Source organism: Paraphaeosphaeria sporulosa, assembly GCF_001642045.1.
Source record: "Paraphaeosphaeria sporulosa strain AP3s5-JAC2a unplaced genomic scaffold CC84scaffold_2, whole genome shotgun sequence".
Lineage (NCBI taxonomy): Eukaryota > Fungi > Ascomycota > Dothideomycetes > Pleosporales > Didymosphaeriaceae > Paraphaeosphaeria > Paraphaeosphaeria sporulosa.
In genome coordinates this window covers 2,839,006-2,844,588 of record NW_017253361.1, presented here as the reverse complement: position 1 = coordinate 2,844,588, position 5,583 = coordinate 2,839,006, and positions in this window count along the sequence as shown.

Below are 5,583 nucleotides of genomic sequence, written 5' to 3'. Positions count from 1 at the left end.
GTAATAGTTCTACCTAATTATCTTATTATTTATTAATATAGAACCATAACGTACCTTATAGGCGAGCTGGCCATATAAGTAAGCTGGCCACTATGCCAAGACCCTATTAACTACTAACAGCAGCTAATAGCAGCCATAATATCTTAACTACCTTAATAGCTACCTACTTTAAAAGAAGCTAGAATATAGCTCGCGCTTTAGGCTCTTAAATAAGACGTAACACTATCCTAGCAACACGCTATAGCTATCTATAGTGTCTCCCGAAGTACACTAGGCACGTGATATGCTAGAGTTACCTTTTAATATGACTACGTACCCAATTTAATGAAACTACTTAAGATAGAAGAGGAGGTGATTATTAAGTATATACTTAACCTAGACGCATAAGGGTTTCCCCCCCACCTTAATAGTATTAGAGATATGGCCAATTCTCTACTAGCTGTGCGGCATAGGGACCTAGTTGGCTAAAACTAGCCTATAACCTTTATAAAGCACTAGGCAGAGCTCTAAGTTAAGTTTAATTAAAAGTATAACTATAAGAGAGCTCTCTATAAAGACCCTATAGTTATCTAGGACTAGTTCTTGCTCGTGGAGAACACGAAGGCCACATATAGGATCCTAGATAAAGATACCTATAATTTTAATAAATCTAGCTTCATGATTAGTATAATATTAACTAGGGTAGTAGTTACAGCCTCTAAACGTTAAGGGAGGCCAAAGAGCGTTTAGTAGGGTAACTAGGAGTGGGTAATAGCCATCTAAGGTATTAACGTAATGGGCTAGCTAATCCTACCCTTCCTTATCTTTTAGGCTAAGCACCACCTCTCTACCTAGTATAAAGAGGAGAACCTACCTACTAACTAGGTAATTATAGTCTCTAAGAATGGCTAGATAATAAATGAACTTAGCCTATAGTGGTTAAAGCACTTTAATAAGCATATAAAGAAGCGTACTATTAGTATAGTTGTTAGAGGTATGGGGTGAACAGTGTAGCCTTGACTTCAACAGTGGAGAGATAGTAACATTTAGGTGTAGGATAGACGAATCGCTAATGGGCTCTACCCGCCAGCTCCTAGTGCTATATAGTCCAAGTCACATGACCTTAGGGTGAGCCGCCTGGTCCATGGTAGGGGAGGTCTGACATTATCCCCCTTAAAAGGACACTCTCGCCCTAAGAGTGGATTCTCTGTAAGCAATGGTACCATAGATAGTGCTAGTATTCGATATGGGCGTTGTTCATGTCATGTATTAGTGGGTTTGGCCATTTTGTGCCATTTTGCGCCGAGTTGTCCCAATTAAGTCGGGTGAGTTCTCAAGAGCCCTACTCTGGAGGCAATGGCAAGATAATGGCCCGCGATCTACCAGCTTAGATCCAGTCGCAATTAGGTGGAATAAGAGGCGGTAGGGCGCAAATGCGCGCATTTTGGCCTAATTAGGCAGCAGCTGTCACATAACGCGCTAGTCTGGTCACGTGACGCACTAATAGCTTAGTGCCTTGGCGTCCAAAAGGTATACCCCACCCAATCGGACCCTCCCACCTATTCTTCACTCCATTACTTTTCCCATCCTTAGTGGAGGTGAGTATTTCCATGATTCTAATCACCTTATCGACTGGCGCAATCTGGTAGAATGTGGTAGAATTTGGTAGAAAGAGTTGCTAACCATACCAAATAGTCATATATAGGCAACTTCTTCCCCTATTAGGTACTAACTAGTAGTTTTTGCACCTAATTGGCACATTCCACCTTTTCTTAGTATATCTAGTTTATTTTCGGTACTCTAACCTCACTATTAGCTCTTTCTGGCTCTATTTGGCACCACTTAGCAACATCTGGCATAAATCGACCACTATGCCTCTAAAGCTTAATACCTTGGCGAAGTTTCGCATTGAGTCCACTAAGAAGCACGGACTTTGGACCACCTTTCCCTGCCTATCCTATCTTCTCCTCTATACTAAGCATGGAGTCAAGGATGTGGATAATGTGGGCAAGATGGATCCTATAGACGATGAATAGGATTTATTGGTCTATGAGGGCCTTCCTTACCGCCTTTGTCTCCTTTGTTTAGTCGAGGGTCGTCCTTGCTTCGTAGTGAGTATTAAATAGCATTCTTTGGCACAATAGTGCATAATTGGTACTAATCTGGCGCTAACTAGCACAAATAGCCTACTTTTGTCCTTTAGAAGTGCCTTGCGGCTCTTGAAGACGCTGTTGCCACTGTGGTAGACATTACTGAGGAAGTTTACCTTTAAATGCGTAAGACTGCCCATGAAAAGCGAGTTGCGTTCTATAATGCGGCCAAGCGGACCTATGACACCCAGTTGGCGGACTCTAAGTATATTGCAGCCCCAATCAGACTTCAACCTGGCGAGTTTCGCCTCATGAGGGCTCCTATTGAGGTTCCGCCCTTTAATGAGGCCGAAGAGCGCGCTTCGTTTAATGAGGACCATAATGAGGCCAATAAGGAGGTGAAGCGTCTTACTAAGCGTATTCTGGTAGAGTTAGGCACGTAAGTGTATCATTGGGAACCATTTGGCATAACTTGGCACTAATTGGCTCCAGTGGCAACAAAGGATACTGGGAGGTTACTTAAGCCTATAATGGGGCCATTCATTAGACCAAAGATACCGCTGAGTCCAGTGTGCTCATCCAGGGTCACAGCTGGTCCAAGGCTGCCCTTAAGAAGAAGCGAAAGCTCGATGAAGCTAAGGATAAGTCTAATGAGGACGGTGTTAGCCCTTCTAAGGCCTAAATGGTGGTAAGTGGCATCCCTAGGCGCTATTTGGTAGAATTGGTACCTAACTGGCACAAAAGAAGTGTGGTTATCCCCATGGCACCATAGTGACTGGTTTTGCTGCTGAATAGAACTGAAAGCGTGCCGAGGAGCAGGCCAAGGTCCTAGCTCACGTTGACATCACCTCTTTGACTGCTTCTGCCTCCGCTCCTGATGATCCGGCTTCTCCAACTTTAGCTGGTAATAAGTGTTCCCGTAATACTCTCTCTGGTACTTAGATGGCTACCATTAGCCCATTTAGCTTAGAGTTAGATAAGGTTAAGCACTTTAATACCTAATACCACACCAAGCGTCACTCTAAGTCTAGAATATATAAGACTAACACTAGTCGTGCTTAATGGCTCTAACTCTTCCCCCATAATAGGGTTTAGGCGGTCTACGGCACAACCAGTGCCCAATTGGCGTGAGATGGCAACAATTGGCGGCTTCTAGTAAGAAATGGCGGTATATGGCAAGGAATGGCGGTATATGGTGATGAATGGTGGTTCACGGCACTAATGCTGGCTTTTAATCCTTTCTAGATAGTAAGAGTTGCGGTTTTTACTTTTCTATTAATATATCTCCCAGCAGCTCCCCTTGGGTGCTGTTTAGGTAATAATGGTCGGCTTTCTCTCTCAATAGTACCAGATAGTGCCAATTAATGCCAAATTGGTCCATTCTATGCTCTTTTCTATTTTTCTCCCTACTAGCTGTTTGACTTAGTGAAAATTCGAATTTGGGTCCTTGTCTTAGTGAAATCCAAAGTCTCTACATCCGTTAAAATACCTTGCTCTTAGGCTAACCTTCCACCAAACTCCCTTATGGGAGACACGTGGGGGTCTTAATTAGGTAAAAGGTAATGTAGGCCTTATAATTGTACTCAGCTTCTGCTGTTTCTCCCCTTTTTAGGAGGTCGCCCTCGACCTTACTTTGGTTGGGTCGGAATTTCCCTAACTAATCTTCTTGGGGATATTTTAAGCCTTTTTTAGAATTCTTTCAGCGCGTTTCTGCTAATTAATGCTACTAGTTCCTATGAATTCTCTTCGGGACCATATCCTGTCCACTTAATCAAGTATTCCCATTAATTGTCGTTTTTCTTGCGTCTATTAATAATGTGGTCCACTTCGTACACATCGTCTCTATGTTGGCGTAAAGTGTCCTCAATTGGCGCTTGTTGGTGCGGTAGTCTACCGCGTAGAGTGTATAGTTCCAAAAGGGATGGATGGAATACTGGATGGACCTCGCCGAGTTCTGGTAGGTCTATTTGGTAGGCAGTAAGAGGAGTGCCGATATATTCCTTTACTTTGCCCGGCCTGAGGAACTTCCAATCCATTTTCTTATTTGGTCGTCCTGACTTTAGGTTTCTATTCGAAACCCAAACTTTATCGCCCAATTTGAGCTCTAAGGGGAGTCTTTTCTTATTAGCTAGGGTTTCTTAGTATCTTTATACCACCTATAGCTTTTTGCGCGCGTTCACGCGTATTTCAAGTAACTTAGCAGCCATTTTGAATCCTTCCGGACTCTCCCCGCCGCCCAGTGGCTGATTGGGCCAGGTTGGTTCGGATGGGTTGTAGCCAAAGTAGACCTGGTACGGGGTATACCTAGTTGCGGAGTGCCTGCTATCATTGTAAGCATACTCTGCTAATGAGATCCACATTGCCCAATCATCCTGCTCTAGGGAGTAAAAGATGCGGAGGTACTACTCTAGGGTCTGATTTTGACGCTCTGTCTGCCCATCTGTCTGAGGGTGGAAAGTAGAGGTCAATACTCTTCTTGAGTTCAGATAGTGGTGAAAGGTATCCCAGTGTTTTGCTCTTATTACAGGCCCTCTGTCCGAGAGAATACTCTCTGGATTGCCATAAAGTCGAACAACTTCACGAATCCAAGCCTGAGCTAGGTCACTACCATCCCAATCCATCCGGGCTGGTACATAATGCGCCATCTTGGAGAATCGATCCACGATTACTAGAATAGCGTCATATGTCAGTCCCGCGAAGGCACTTGGAGGCAGGTCTGTAATAAAGTCCATCGTTACATGCTGCCATGGACGATCTGGGACCGGAAGTTGTCACAAGAGACCATACGATCTATGTCTCTTGTGATTTATATGCTGACAGCGCTCGCAGTCATGGACATAGTTAGAAACGTCCTTGTTTATGCCAGTCCAGATAAACTTCCTTCGGACACGCTTAAGCGTACGAGATGCACCAAAATGTCTGGAGAGAGGCCCATTATGGCAACTCTCAATAGCCCGTGTACGCTCCAAGGGAGATTCGACCCATCTGGGGTTAGTTCGTCCCAAGCCAGGCCTATTTGGACCAGATTGCGCCAAATCGTCCACTTCGTCGTCTGATGAGTCGGAGTCTTCCGGTTCGATGGCTTCCCATTCCTCAAAAGGAACGTTAGTGCCTAGGGAACCCCTATCCGACTCCTTAAAGTTCAGCACCTCCATCCTCAGCTTCCTGTCCCCTTTCTCATCACGATGGGAACGGGTGGTTACTGCGGAGATCTGAGCCTCACTTCCCTACCTATCCAAGAGGATATCGGCCAGGGGCTTCACAAAAGCCGCATAATTCCTTTACTTAGGCTCCTTACTCTCAAGCATGTAATCTAGACGCCGCGATAGGCCATCTGCCGGATTTATAGACCCTATCCAGTAAGTTATGACAAAGTCATACTCACTAAGGGTTAGGTATGACCGAACATAACACACCGTAAGCGTCTTTGTCTCCATAAACCACTAAAGGTTATGGTGGTCCGTTAGGACCTCAAAGTGCTAACCCTAGAGGTACTGGCGCCAGTATTTAACTA